Raw genomic sequence first — 16,793 nt, forward strand, 5'->3', positions numbered from 1 at the left:
TTTGTCATTCAGACTACCTTGTGAAACTTCACTCCCAGGCAGAACAGACCAGCATGCTCAGATTCACAAAATGCTCAAATGCCATGTACCAAAGTAATGAAATGAATAGTCATTGCAACTATACTACTGTGCAATTTAGTCACTTACACCAGAATAATAAATGAAATTGGGCCTCAAATTAACATTTTTTGACACACTATTATTGGTTTCACATCAGTTAATCTGAGGCAATGACTGTTTCCTTAACCTATTGCCCTGGATTTTTTAAATCCCAATTTACATATTCATAAACACTTACCAATCTGTTAGGAGACGCGGTGTGCAGATCTACCAGTTCCAAAGAGTTCCAGCCCTAGAAGGTCTAGTCTTTTTTAGCACTACCAAGAATGTAAAGTTTAGTGACTTGGAATAAAATAAAATTATCCTTATACAAAGAATTATATATAAGCTGAAGATGAAAAATGAAAAACCAGGGCTACCATGTATGGTAATTTCATATACTGTAGCGTTTTGCAAAACAAATTCCAAGTGTTGTCATGTTCACTGGCTGGATTTTTGTCATTAAATGTTGAGAGTTATGTAATAGGAAGTGTGCCAAAGAGTGTTCTTTATTCAAAAGTATTACTATTTTTTTTAGTGCATTCCTAAATCTTCACAATGGTTTTTCACCTAGTAAGGTTATGCCAATATGATATCTTTGCACTCTTGGAGCTAACAAAAGCCCCAGTCTCAAGAGGGAGGCTATGCAACATTCCAGGCAGTGTCATTTCCTTCTGTTAGAAATGGAAACAGAGAAAAAAAACACCTACTTCATTTGCTTTTCATAATTTTCCAAAATAATCAGATCCTCTTAACCAAGTATGGCAGGAAAGGAAGACGACGACATATTATACTACTATTGCATTTTGTTTGCCTTTAGATAGTTTTAAAATAAGTGGTTAAAAATATATTATGCCAAGTAAAATCTGTTTAAGACAAGGGCTGAATATTGCCATTGCCAATCATAAGCTATAAGGTATAAACAATCTTATCATGGTCATATACACTTGTCAAAGATATAGAGGACACTACAAATTTTGGGAGTTAGGGCTTGTTCCTCAACAAGTCTTTGAAACCAACTGGGCTATGCCCTATGTGTTGCAGTACAGTAAGTACAGTAGTTTTTTAAGATTTATGTGTATTCCGTGGTGGCAATTGCCACCTGCCAGCACCATCATATACCATTAGGTGATACATGTACAGTCAGATTCCTCATCAGAAAAATAATTTTACAGTGTCATTGTCTTTAAATGCTTTTCAAACACTTCGTGTTTTTTTCTTTGCACCTAAATTGTTCAGGCAGAGAACAGAAGGATCCCCCTGCCATATGGTGCTGAGGTATTGACCGTAACAAGGCAAATTCCCACCAGCCTTGCCCAACTTCTAAGACCCATGTTGTCTGTGGTTTTGGAGGCCCACTTTAAGGAAGTAAAGAAAGAATATATTTCTGTCTAATGGTCGGTCTGCTACTATTATTCTGTGCTTACCTCCTGCACTGTCCTCCTTGTAACTCTCATGAAATTTTCAGTTCTTTGAGGAGAACCTTAAACAATGTCTACTACTCTGTGGATCCGACCTGAGGCTAAAGTTGTTGCAACTCTCTGGGTTAAAGATAGTTTTTGCCAAAGATACTGACCTCTGGAATATTCTTCTGCGGTACTATTATTGACCCTGAGTTGCCCTGAAATTAGAGAGTCAGGGGCACTATATCCATTTATCCTGGCTTTTCAGCCTAGTCTGGTTTCTAGAAGGGAGATAGCAAAGAGCGCACTGTGGGAATGGATGCGGGTAGTCTGGGGAGCAGTGTGGCCAGGGTGGGCCGAGGTCTGGGCACACTCTCCTATCACTCTGAAAGAGTTGTCCCTACACCCCAGCTTTCCCATACTGCTTCGTTTATTCTTGCCTTGGCTTGTGTGTCCTTTTAGAAGATGCCAGTTCTGTTTCGTAGTTCGGGTTTTTTCTTTATTCTAAGGAAGTATTGATCACTTGTTACACAAGGAGACACATCCATGCCCCAGGAATTTTCTGAAGACATAAGGAGCTTACCAAAGGGTAATGAGCAGGTGAGGCACAGTACTACATCTTATCACCTTATCTCCCAGTTTATATATGTTACTATATATATTTCATATCATATATATGGCATATATGTGTTTAATATGTATATAAGATATGTAATGGATATATATAATCTTTCATATATATGTAAGATATATAATATTATATATATACATGGAAGGAAGAGGAAAGTTTAGTGGGAATATATGAAATTGGCCAGGTACATGGCTCACACCTGTAATCTCAGCACTTTGGGCAGCCTAGGCAGGCAGATTGCTTGAACAGGAGTTCTAGAACAGCCTGGGCAATGCAGAGAGACCTTGTCTGTACAACAGATTTAAAAATTAGCTGGGCATGGTGGCACACGCCTGTAGTCCTAGCTACTCGGAGTTTGAAGCTGCCATGTGCTATTATCACACCAGTGCACTCCAGCCTGGGCAATAGAGTAAGACCCTGTTGAGAGGGAGAGAGAGAGAGAGAAAGAGGTAGAGGGAAGAGAGGGAAGGAGGGAAGAAACAAAGAGAATGAAATCACTATTTTTGTAAGTCAAAGGTGACTGCTGGCAACATTATATGGTTCAACTGTGCAATAATTTCAGTTCTTGCATCCCATGCTACAGACTGCTTATGTGTTAACACGAACTAACATGTATTAAGCTCATACAATGTGCCTGGCACTAAGTGTTTTACCTACAGTGTCTCAATGCTTTTTAACAACGCTTTGAGGCCAGGCACAGTGGTTCACACCTGTAATCCCAACACTTTGGAAGGTCGAGAATAACTTGAGCCCAGGAGTTACCGAATAGCTTGGGAAACATAGCAAAACCCCATCTCTACAAAAAAAAATTTTTTTGATTAGTTGGGCATGGTGGTGTGCACCTGTAGCCCCAGCTACCTGGGAGGCTGAGGTGGGAGGATCACCTGAGCCCAGCAGGTCAAGACTCAAGTGAACCATGATTGGGCCACTGCATTCCAGCCTGGACAACAAAGTGAGACCCTGCCTCAAAACAAAACAGAAACAAACAAACAACAACAACCAAAAAAAACACAATCCTGTGAGGTAGTTATTATTTGCACATTTTTTTCTGGTTCACACAACCAGTAAATAACCAGATTGAGATTCACACGCAGCCTCCCTATCTCATCAAACCTTTCAGGAATCTGACACACAAATTTTTCCAACCATCCCTACCCCTTAAGTTTACTCCTTCATGTACTATGATTTTAGAAGGACAAACTTTTCTGTGAATTCAGGTTGAGTTAAATACAGTTGGGCCACTCAAATAGGGCTTATGGATATCATTTCAGCACAGTCGGCCCCTAAACCTCCTGATTAGATCAGAAACACCAAGCCACATCCTGCTTTATTGGAGACTCATCTTTTCTCAGGTCCATCATTTCCTCCCATTTTCACTGCTATAAGGTGAATATTTTGGCTGCCTATAGGATACAATGGGGAAAGATAATTTGGTGTGTATCCATTTCTCCTTCGATATTTAAAAGACATGTTTTCCGGCCGGGCACGGTGGCTCATGCCTGTAATCCCAGCACTTTGGGAGGCCGAGGCAGGCGGATCATGAAGTCAGGAGATCAAAACCATCCTGGCCAACATGGTGAAACCCCGGCCTAAAAATACAAAAATTAGCCAGGCATGGTGGAGTGTGCCTGTAATCCCAGCTACTCAGGAGGCTGAGGCAGGAGAATCTCTTGAACCCAGGAGGTGGAGGTTGCAGTAAGCCAAGATCGCGCCATCACACTCCAGCCTGGTAACAGAGTGAGACTCTGTCTCAAAAAAAAAAGTGTTTTCCTTACTCCTACTAAATTGATCAGTTCATGTCTTCTTTCCAATCTTCGCCGTATTCATTCTTCTTCAAGTCGATCACATTTCCCAGCTCCATGTGGCTGTGTGATCTGTGGTATGTAAAACCTGAAAACAAAGAGCTTTGTTTTAATTCACATTCTGCGTAGGAAAAGGGAAACTTGGGCAGTACCCTCCATTAACTGGATCCCTGCAAATAAGAGCCCTACCTCTGGAAATGGTCAAAAACAGGTCCCCTGCATCTAAATCAGCAGGTTGCAATTCCTTTTGGGTTTTTTGTTGTGTTGTTTTGTTTTCTGTGTGGTTTTCGTTTCCTCATGGATTATTGTAGTTCACTGTTACTTTTTCTTCTTGCCTTGTTTTTTGGGCTTCACTTCCTCCTTCTATTGTTATAGCTGTCTTTTTCCTCTCATCACATTTCCTGTTGCCTTTCCAATTCGATGGGGCCCCATCCAAATCACTCACCGCCTGGCTCCAGAGTGGTCTTGGTCTTAGGGGAAGAGCAATCTTATGCCAAATAGTTCCAGTCCCTGGGACTTCAGAAGAAGGATCCCAGGGACTCAGTATCCCAAAGTTTTCCTTTATTGATTTGATACTAGAATGAAATCCAAGTATGCCTAATTAGGACAAGAAAATATTCGTCCTCTTGGCTTCCTAGCCCCAGACCGTTCTGAACTCTGACAGCACCAACATCCATCAAATCAAACAATGAAATCAACTTTGGTTACTTAGCATAATAGAAATAAACTTGTAATATTCTATTAGTGAAGGATCAATGTCTCCTGTCTTGAAAATAAACATCAGAGCTTGGCCTCAACATTTATATAGCAGCAGGAGACCATTATTTTGTGGCAACATTCGATTACATTGACATCAAGACAGATTTATTAAATTAATAAATAGTACATGATTTTCAGCCTTTCATTTCCAACCCTCATCACCACTACCCTCCCCAAGGTGATCTTCTGAAACTCTTCATCCATTTTGTTGATGTCTTATTATTTATAATCTCTATTTCTTTTTTGCTATTTGTCAGTTTACATCCAAAAATATTTTAAATACCCATTTTTAGATAGAAAATTTAAATTGGTTATTAAGAACAACGTTAACAATAAGGAGTTTCATCAAATTGTTAATTGTTAAAATGTTTCACTGGCGTGGTATTTGAAGAGGTGTTATTTCAGATGTGCTCTTCCAAGTCCTAAATGTGGCTAATGGCAAAGCTCACAGTTCCTGCTGCCTCTTTTTCTAACTTCCAGCCTCAGGTCCTTTGCCTTGGCTATTTCCTCTGTCTAGAATGCTCTCTCTGCTCTTTGCATGGCTGATTTTTTTTTTCTCCTTAGTCAGGTCTTCTGGAAGATCAATTCCCCGGAGAGATTTTTCTCTGAGAGTCCTTTCTAGAGTGCTTAGTGCCTCATCCTCAGTCACTCCTCATCCTGTCATTTCGTTTTATTTTCTTTATAGTCACATGTCACTATCTGAAATGTTCATGGTCTGAATTACTCATTAGCTCGCATACTTCATAGAGGCAGCAGTCTTATTGTTCTTCTTCTCTGGGGTACTAGAGTCCTAAAACCCAGAAATGTACCAGGTACACAGTGGCTCTCAATAAACAAATATTCATTGACTGAAGGAATAAATGAATAGATTACTCTAAAAATATCACACAAGATCGACCTGAGACCTTATCTCTCTTAGATATTTGCAGCAGGCAATCTTTCCTGTCCTCTACACTACCCCCACCATCTGGGGGCTCCTTGTATTCTTAGAAACAACGGGGATTGATCAGAAAGTGTCAGCGCACATTTAGATTTCAGGCTTCTGCTCTTACTCCAATTTATTGTTCCAGCATCTAAACCAATTTAGCAGAATTTCGGTGAGCAGGACATGAAAGAGAGAAATATTTCCTCCTCTTTTCTATCATCACAGATCTAACTTGCTTGGAGTTCCACGTGGCTTAATGTTGCTGACAATAAGGAAACAAGTAGCACACAGTCAGCAGATTAAGTTTTCAGTAATAAGCTTTCATCATGTCACTCTCCTGCTCAAAAACCTCAATGCCTCCCCACTGCTTATAGGATAACTTCCTCTCCCCTCAGATTTGTATCCAGTATGATCCATCAGCACCTACAGCTTTTGGGAGATTAAGTAACTTAGGCATGTCTGTCTTCCCTACTAGAGTATGTACTCCTTGAAAATAGTCTGTTCATTCAAAGGCATTTCCAGCTTGCCTACATGTTGAGCTTGATATAGGGAAAATACATTGTTGAAGAAGACATGTCACTGCTTTCAAGCCCCAAAATTACCAACTCAGTTTGTGCCTTGCTTTTGGGAGCTACTTGCTAATGTTTCTAGAATTAAATTTTAGTCCCATTTGCTGAAGTCTGACAACCAGATTTGAATTCCCTGTTCCACCAATTATCAGCTGTATGATCTTAGGCAAGTCATTTAACCTCAGTTTCATGAACTACAAAGTGAGATGATGTTACTACATATTAGTGTTGTCATGAGGATTAAATGAGAAAATGCACATACTGGGTTTAGCACAGAGCTTGGCACATCATAAGTGCTTAGTAAATATTTATGAATGTTTTCTTCTCAGTAGAGCTTGTCTATAACCTATAGGGTCTGTAACCACACAAACACATATCTGATGCATACAACTCTCCTTACCTTGAATGGCTTTCCCTGTTCCCCTCCGACTCTAGCTCCTTTGTTAGTCATTCTCTGCACTTAAAATTTGTATCAGATGAGATCCAGTGCGTTCAGGATGGTATGGCCGTAGACACAATCTGTATCATACAGACAAGCTGCCTTTTACTAGAACTTAACTTTTCCTGTGTCTTTTTGCCCCAAGACATAAAAACAGGGATATAAGAGCAGAGATAATGCTGTGATTTTCCAGCAGTGCCCAAGATAGTCCCATACTCGTAGAATGTACCCGCTAACTCATTTTTGAATGTAGCGAATAGTATATGTAACACCAAATTCAACAGCCTTTTTATGGGTAGCAGTTAGTCATTGTAATGACATCCTTTTGAGTTTCACAGATTCAAGGGTGAAAACTGGAATTTTGATGTCATCTAGTCACATCTGCAAAGGAGTTTCCACAATGTCCCTAGATTCCAGTAAAGAAATTCTTTCTTACCTTTAACTAGTGATACAACTTAAGTACTTTTCCTCATTGAATCAGCTGTAGCAATGGGGGAAAAATTAGTCATCATTCTCCTAATAATAAGCCTACATATACTTTAAGACAGTCATCAAGTAATCCTCTTCTCCCAAATGAACAATCAAAATATTTATTTGCATAGCTAATATCACAAACGGTGTAGGCAAACAGACAAAGTCGCTCTCCTGTGAATACTATTAGCTTGTAGTTCACGGTCTAGGTGACTGTTCCGGAGTGAAATAAAAACATCTTCAGAGACTTCTACCAGTCAATCAACACTTCAAATATTTTTCTAAGCTGCCCCTGGTAATTGCAACATTTTAAGCATTTATTGGTGGTAGAATGGAAATACAACAGCAGTATAGTCATCCAATCAACAGACATTCACTGAGCACCTACAGTATGCAGTATTAAGCAACACAGTGTTTGCTAAGCAATGGAGGGCATGCAAAAATTTATAGGAAGCAGTAGCAGCCATAAAGAAGTTTAGAGAAAGACACAAAAATTTCCTGAGTACCTATCATGGGCTGGGCACTGCGCTAAGTCCTAGTGTGTACAGATAACATTTCTGACTTTGAGGATTCGGTAGTCTAGAGGAGAGTGTAAGAGTCTCATATGTTCAATATAGTCTTATAAGTGCTGGGAAAGATGTTAGTGGCAGTGAATATTCTGGGCCACAGAGGAATACCCCCACCTAGAGCTTGCTTGATGCTTGAGTGGAGACTTAAAAGAAGAATAAGACTTACCTTAATAAAAAAAAAATTAATAAAAGTAGAGAAAGACATTTGAACAAAGGAACAGCATGTACAAAGGCAAAAGGGGAAGAGAGACCATGCACATTCCAGAAGCTACAGGAAATTTGCCTGGAGTGGGGTGATTGCGAGGCAGTTGTGCAGAGAAAGCTGGAGAGTAAGCAGACTGATTCGTGAACAGCTTTCTATGAGTACCATGAAAAAGACTGGGTTTTAAATCCTTGAATAGCCTTGGGGAGCCACTGGAGGATTTTAAATAGAGAAATGACCTGATCAGATTTGCAATTTAGAAAACTCACTCTGAAAGCTGTGTGGAGAGATAGAGAGAGAGAGGAAGCTAGTGAAGGGGACAGCACAAGGATCCAAGTGAGAACTGATAAAAGTATGAGCCACGCTAAGTAGAGTAAGGAAAACGGAGAGGAGAGGATTGCATGCAATCTTAAGATTTCAAAAAACTGGGACTAGTGTGTGCCCATTTCAAAAGACTGGGCAAAGTTGATCTATTTGGCTAACTTCTAGCAAGATAATATTAATTAAACACCCATAGATTTAACAGGCAAAAAGCATTTACTTTTATTACAATGCATTTACTTATATTGCCTATACATGTCCTTTAACTGTAAATTATTTCACATGATGGAACCAAGTACCTTTTGCAGAACATATCTTTTTAACAACAGCGGAAGTTGATGAGGAAAGCAACATTTTACTCTCTTCAGGTGTCTAATGTATAAAGCGCTTCCTATAATTCTCCATAAAAACACATAAACAACAAGAAAAACACGGACAGACAGACCACACACAAACACAAAAATTAAAACAGCAACCAAACAAAAGAAAAAAATGTTTTAAAAAAGATAGATAGATAGATTCAAGACAAGCAACATTTCAAAATTCTGACTTAGATCATTCAGACCTTGGTTGGAGAAGCCTCCAGATCCCATGCTACTCACCTGCTGTCTTGGTTAGGTTTTCAAAGGCAGACTCTGAGATGAGTATGGAATACCATATGTTTATTAGGGATCAACCTTGTGAAAAAAAGCGAAGAAAGTAGGATTGGACAGAGAAAGATGTTAGCTAGATTACAGGCCTGACAATGTGTAAACCAATCTGGCAGAGATCTCTGGAGCAAACATTGGCCAACAGAGTTTCCTCTGTCTGGCCAAAATGTCCTGGTCTTTACATCCCAGCCTCATTTACCAGCTGCAAGCTGCCCCAGGGAGGATGTGATCTCTCAAGAGGTGTTTTTTTGCAACTGAGGCAGACCTTGAAGATGCTGGCACTCCCCAGAGCAGAATAGCATGTTTTTTCTTAAAAGAAGATCTCTGTGTCTCCCACACCTGCACACCCCTGTTTGGATGGTGCTCAAAGATAGAACCAGGCCATATTCTTGGCCTTGGTGGAACTATATCTAGAATGCTCCAGCCAGATGGCTATATCTCCCATACTTAGAAGTACTATTTTAGAATTATAGAAACATGAAAATTGTGTTGAGAAAAGAATTCAAAATTGAGTTTAAAATCATTTATTAATAATAAGATACCAGTGGGAATGAAATGAAAAAAAGCAGAAAAAAGTTAATACTAATATGAGGTTATTGTTTTCATACTTTTCTGTGTATATATAGCAGAAATCACAAAATGAGACATACAAAGCAAGCATGTAGGTTCATAGAACTAGAAGGCAGATTAGAAAGGGGTACAGAGCCCTCCTGAATGCTAGGAGAAAACTGTAGTTTCCTTCCTCCATTTAGTCAGTTACAGCCTCACCTGAGGGACCTTTACCAAGACATTTAAATTCTCCTTGCTTGCATCACTAATACCTGAACGGTATTTATAACAGGAATACTATTATGTAGAAATATGACATAAGGTACAGGATAGAAGTGGAGATAATTTTAAAAACCAATAGAATGACTAAATAAAGACGGGCTCATCAAAGTTTAGAATATCAGTCTTTTTTTTTTTTTTTTTTTTTTTTTTAAACGGAGTCTTGCTCTGTCGCCCAGGCTGGAGTACAGTGGCGCTGTCTCGGCTCACTGCAAGCTCTGCCTCCTGGGCTCAAGTCATTCTCCTGACTCAGCCTCCCAAGTAGGTGGGACTACAGGTGCCCACCACCACACCCGGCTAATTTTTGTATTTTTAGTAGAGATGGGGTTTCACCATGTTAGCCAGGATGGTCTCAATCTCCTGACCTTGTGATCCGCCCCCCTCAGCCTCCCAAAGTGCCAGGATTACAGGCGTGAGCCACCATGCCCTGCCTAGCAGTCTTTTTTAACGTCATGGTAGAGTAAGGCAGAAAATAGTAAAGATCTTTAATTGTGATTCCTGTAACTTGGTACTATGTACTGAGTTCATAAATTCCTCATCCCTCAGAATTTATCTCTATGGTTAAAACTCATTGATTTAGATCCCATAAATTTGTAATGTTTCAGTAATACAGTTGTAGTATGTCATTCTGGCTGAGAAAATATTTTACAATGATTTCCCCCCTTATAAAGCAGGGGCCTACTAATCTTCTTCAAGCATATCTTCAGATTCTAGGCCCAGCAGTTATTTCCATAGTGTCAAGCGTGGTCATGATCCATTTATCATGGCCCAATAATGACTTGTATTTTTTAAACTAATTGACCTATTCTTAGAAAATATCATTTTTTCATAAAATGCAAATTATTTAGAAAATTACAAATAGCATCAACTTCAAAAAATGTATTTTTCACCAAAATTTGGATATGGGGTTTTCTGCTCCACTTTCACTTCATAGGTCCCATTGTAACCCCTTTCCCAACCCAACTAATGGAGCTCTGCCTACAGGCCATGCTATATTTCAGAGAGCTCTGTCCACTCAGGCCCAGAAAAAACAGATTGGTGCAATAATGCTAGGGTGAAAAGAGAATGGAGGAAAAAGGAGGAAGGAGGTTCAGAAATGGGTAAATTATAATATCTAAACTAAATATAAACCCATATGTGCCCCCAAAATATCTCAAGACTAACCAGACCAGGCCAGTTTCCCACAAACACCTTGGTCCTTGAGTTTCTTTATGACAAGCTGTATTACTTGCCTATGGAAAATAATACACATAAAAGCTACCATCTTAATAGTTTTAAAAGTTATTTTAAAAGTTATTTAAAAATAACTTTTAAAAATCCAACAAATTAAGTTAAATGCTTTGATTTTAGAAGTGTCTATGTTTAATGAACAATTACATTAGATGCCTGTAACTTCTTTTAATTGTAAAGAAAATCTTGGTCTTAGGCACAGTATCCACCATGAGTATAACAAGAAGACCCCTGTGGCCCTCCCCCTCTATCACAATGAGCGCTGCTAACACTAGGCACTGGACACCAGACCGTCTGCCAATGTCGTCCCCCACAGCTAGAAGCTCGACTGTCACCTGTGCCAGAAAATGGATTCTGTGCAGCACCTACTTCCTCTCATTGTTCTCTTCCAAAACAATTTCTCCAACTAAGGTGCACTGGCTGGGTCTAGGTCGCAAGTGTGCAAATACATATATATGTATATATTCAAGGGTACAACTTTGCTATAAGAGAAGCCGGGAAAGTGTGTTTGGGGCTCATACTTTGGAAAGGCCGGACTCCTGCTGTGGGGGATTCCTGAAACACAGAAAGGGTGTTCAAAAGGTAGTAAGTGGCCACAAAAACCTAGGCACGTATCTGTAAGAGTGAAATGCAACCAAATACAGACCCTGAAATGTGTGCATCAAATTACCGGTAGTGGGTGTTAAATTTTCCCAATCATGGAACTAGGAGAAATACTGGTATTCCCAGGGGAGCTAAAGAGTCATATGAGCACCTATTGCTGACATCTTTCCTTGTGCCCCGGACTCTTCCAGATGGCAGGAAGTTCCTGCTCAGGCCTCTGGCCGGGCCTTTCTCCGCGAGCTGACCCTTGCTACTGTGCAGGGTAAGCTGCCAGGCCAGCAGGGACGAGGACTCACCTACACAGGCATAACCTGCTATCCATTAACAATCTGGAAATGTAACTGACACACAGTGGAGAAAAGAAGAGGTTTTCAGCCTTGTTACTCTATATCTCCTAATTATTAGGTAAAGGGGAACATTATAATTGAGTTATGAAACAACTAAATAAAAATAGAATACCTGACAGAGAGCTGCTTTACATGACGTTTCTACATGAGAGTAAACAATGTGTTCTTTGTAGAGTTAAAAAAAAAAAACAGGTTAGCTTTATTCTAGAAACTACAGTCTCTTGTTGTAACTAGACTAGTGCTTGTATTTGTTGACATCTCGATTTATAAAAACCTGAACAAGTTCAGTTTCAATAATTCTTTTTGTTCAAGGAACACAAGAGAAGGGGGAAAAAGATTGATGTCTGCCCCTAAAAATGGCATATGCAAAAGATTTAGAATTCTCTTTGTTCAACTCTGGGTCAGATTTCATGAAAAAGCAATTGAAATTCCTTTTGCTCCCATTCTTCATGCATGTATGGAGGTTTGTGTTCCTAATGAGCACCAAGAAGCTTCCTCGTGCAGAACTTTGTCTTTGAAAGATAAAATAACCTGTTTCCCTCAACTCTTCTCCATCTTGTTTCTCTGTTATTGACACCCCCTCCTCAACCACAACAAAGAATGTGTGCTAATTGATTCACTGTTGAAAAATTCAATTTAATGCCTAGAATTGGTGGCATGTGCTAAGTAATCAAAGTTGGACCTGAAGCAGGGGAATAAAGGGGACTGGGTTCTGTTATCATTTTTTAACACTGAATCACTATGGGGAGGTAAAAGCAAGAGTAATTGTTTTCATGAAATGGCAAACAAGTGGTTCACCATACATTCAGATTAATGAATTTGGTGTCATAATATGCTTTGAGACTCTTTGTTTAGAAAGAAAGATAAAAAAAGAAAGTGGTAATATATAAATAAAACCATTTGGAAAGAGTCCCATGTAAGCCATGCTTTTTCATAAAATGTTAGTGTCTTTACATCAAATGATAAAAGTAGAAAAAAACAAAGGAATATTCAACGTACAGGTTCTAGTAAGGAAAAGCAACCAGATGAGTTAAAGAAAATCTCTCTATTTGTGTTATTTACACAGAAACTCCCCTTCTCCAAGTAGCCCCTTATCCTAAATGCATGTGATTCTTATAATGCAGTACCCCCCTTATCCATGTTTGCCTGTGTAATTCACTTTCCTACTATCATCCATGGCTTGTATCACTAGAGTAACAAAAAATTATGATTATTTTTAAATTATTATTATTATTATTATTTTGAGACAGGATCTCACTCTGTTGCCCAGACTGGAGTGCAGTGGTGCAAGCACGGCTCACTGCAGCCTTGACCTTCTGGGCTCAAGTGATCCTCCCACCTCAGCCTCCCGAGTAGCTGGGATTACAGACTTGTGCCACCATGCCTGGCTAATTTTTGTATTTTCTGTAGAGATAGGGTCTCATTATGTTGCCCAGGCTGTCTCAAACTCCTAGCCTCAAGCATTCCTCCTGCCTTGACCTCCCAAAGTGTTGGGATTACAGGCATGAGCCACCACACTCAGCTGAAATTATTTTTTAAATGCTCTTTCAGCATAGCACATTCACTTTTGCTACAGGTTTCATTTTCAAGCAAATATAGCAAGGCATTAAACCTAATTGCTGATTCAGGCTCAGCATACCAAAGTCTTATAGATAAACAATACTTTACAGATTACTCAGAGTCCCTCTTCTCCAAATCAGTTTCTGAACCAAAGAGGATGAATAGGGCTCAAGAATACCCAGAAAGTTGTGAGACGATTTAATAGATTATCCCAGTACCGGAGCTGAGAGGGCCAAGAAACAGCCCCATGTGGCTGTTGCCTGGTGACAGGTTCTGCCCCATCACATGACATGGATGATGGAGAAATATGGTAACTAACATTTCCTGCCCTTCCTGCTCTTTTTTGTTGCTCTTCTATGGAATCAATGACTCATTTATGGCATTACAGAGACAACAGATGACGTTTCATGCTTTGTCAACAGAGGCATGCCCTTCATTTTTGCCAATGGGAATGTCAAGTAACAGCTAATATCTTTGAACCCAAAGTTGCCTGGAAATGTGAGGGTAAAATTTGCCCCTATTGCACTGTTTCCAAGTCAATCAGACACCACCTGGAGCTCAAATGTGACCATGGCCTACTGTATCCTGATTATCCAGTCTATTACATGTCAGAGTTCTTTTTATTTCCCTCTGTCAATCCCATCTTTCTCTTGGCCACTGCACTGCTCCTCCACCTCAGTGAAGATCTAGAAGGAGAAAAAAAGTGAAATTAGTTTATTAATTGTGCTTTATGTTGGGGAAAATTATTTGGATCGAAGCGTTTTGCAAAAAAAAGTAGGGTTTGAACGTTATCTGTGGGTTTGCATCTTTATTCCTATTAGAAAACCAAGTTAATTAAGAAATAGGCCCAGCTCGGTGGTTCACGCCTGTAATCCCAGCACTTTGGGAGGCTGAAGCAGAAGGATGACTTGAGGCCAGGAGTTCGAGACCAGCCTGGCCAACATGGCGAAATTCTGTCTCTACTAAAAACACAAAAAGTTAGCCAGGTGTGGTAGTGCGTGCCTGTAATCCCAGCTACTTGGGAGGCTGAAGCAGGAGAATCTCTTGAACCTGGAAGGTGGAGGTTGCAGTGAGCCGAGATCGCACCACTGCACTGCACTCCAACCTGGGGGACAGAGTGAGACCCTGTACCCAATAATAGTAATAATGGTACTTTTAGATGTACTCACTCACAAAAGCCTGTTTTCAAAGTCCTTTCAAGGAAAAAAGTTTCAAGGTCAAATAAGTTTGAGAAACATAGCATATCATATATCCCTCTCAGAGATTCGTAATGTACATTTGCATATTAAAGGCTTTAAGTTTTCTTTAAAGAAAAGAAAACTGCTTAAAATGGTTCCATTGAGAATTCATCAACTTTCTTTGACTTTGAAATCTTTTTAGTGAGTAAAACATATTAACACCCCAAACTACAGTTCCCCAAAACACGCTTTGAAAATTGCTGCTATAGAAAAATATGATGCGTGACGATTTAAGATATTAGGAGCACTTCTTCCACTGTGAGATTAAGGGTTACCCTGAAGGTAAGAGGGATGTTGGTGATCATTCCCTTGATATCAGTCAGGGACTAGAATTAGTGACGGGTATTGTTGGGACATACAAAGCAGAGCCAGGCATGGAAGGATAAGGAACAGAATGATAAAGGCAAGGAATGATGCCTTGGAACACTGAGACGAGACCAGGAGGACAGGCTGGAGACACATAAATGGTGAGTGACAAGAGAGCAGCTAGCTTGGGATTTGTCCTGTCTTCCTCGTTCTTCTCCCTCCTCTGATCCTGCCACTGCAGACACACTCCTGGACAAAATCAAGACTGGGAAGCAGGGATGTGGCAGAGACACAGAGGGGTGGACCCAAGCATTGAGGGCTGCCATGGAAGGAGAAGCCGAGAGGAGAGAAATGCCAAGGAGCTGGAGCAAAGAGGACATCTGGCGGGAGTAACTGGTTTCCAATTGTTCTTCTCAGGAAAGGATGAAAACCAGACGCTGCTTTTGTACCCTATGTTCTCCAACAGTCGGATGACCATCCAATTTATCATCCATACAAAGATACTTTTGAACTATTAATCACCATGCGAGGACAACAGATGTAAACTGAGACTATCCCAGCCAGGCACGCAAAGGTATGTGTTCACCTTATCCAATATTAAATGATAGTTGAAAGTATGGAGGAGTTATTTGGAGATTGTGGTGGTTCCTTTTTGAACTATGAACCATGGCATTCAGAAAAAAGAAAAGATAGAGAAGTATGTATTGATAATGTTAGTTATAATGACTTCTGCTTTAAATAATTTATTTAGCCAAAAATGTTTTCATGACCCCATTCAGCAAGCATGTATTGGGCATCTGTGATAGGAAAAGCACTGTGCTCTGTACTGTGGGGGATGTGGAGATAAACAATACACTCTATGCTCCAAAGGAGCTTCTGGTCAACACAGTGAATTAGGGGATGTGCTCAAATAGACAAGTTGCAAGTAAATGATCACAGGTGGTTATAAGTGAGCTAAGGACGAAATGCTGGGAAATTCCGAGGAGGGGAGGCTAGGGGACACTTTGGAGATTGGACCATGCTTGAACTAGGCCTCGGGGAACAAGCTGATTATTCACAGTCTGGGGACACAGGGAAGAGGAGATAGACCTTTCCAGGTGGTAGGACAGCAGATGCCCAGAGGAGTGTGTTTAAGGTGCTAATGGTGCAATTTGGCAGCACTAAAGGATCCATGAAGAGGACAAGTGGGAGGTGAAGTTGAGAAAGTTAAGCTGGGCAAGCCTGTGTAGTGACTTAAATGCTAACATAAAGCAAATGGATATAATAAATTCAGGAAATAATTGAAAACTTTGATTATATAGTAGCAGACTGGGACAACCACAAAGTAGAATGTCAGCTCCTTACTGCTCTGGAAAACTTTGGAAATGTTGGAGCCAGCTCCGTACTTTTACAAGGTTGAACCCAGAAAGTGAGGGACTTGGAAACATTTCAGTTAAATATGAATATTAAGATTCTTATCAAATCTAATTTAGGCACTCGTTTTAGCTTTCTATTGCTGCTGTAAAACATTATCACAGATTTACTAGCCTAAAACAATACAGATTTATTCTTCTACAGCTCTGTGGGTTAGAAGCCCAACATGAGTTTCAATGGGTTAAAATCAAGTTGTCAGCAGGAACATCCTTCCCTCAAGCCTCTAGAGAAGACTCTTGAGGCTGGAGAGAAGTCTCTACAGGTCTGAGGGAAGAATGTTCCTTGGTTTTCTCCAGCTTCTACAGGCTACTCACATTCCTCGGCTCATGGCCCCAGTCTTCCATCTTCAAAAGCAGCAATGGTGGGTGGAGATTTCGCACACTCTATCACTCTGACCTCCTCTTCTGACTTCCTCTTCACTTTTAAGA

Source organism: Pongo pygmaeus, chromosome 4 (genome assembly GCF_028885625.2).
Source record: "Pongo pygmaeus isolate AG05252 chromosome 4, NHGRI_mPonPyg2-v2.0_pri, whole genome shotgun sequence".
Classification (NCBI taxonomy): domain Eukaryota; kingdom Metazoa; phylum Chordata; class Mammalia; order Primates; family Hominidae; genus Pongo; species Pongo pygmaeus.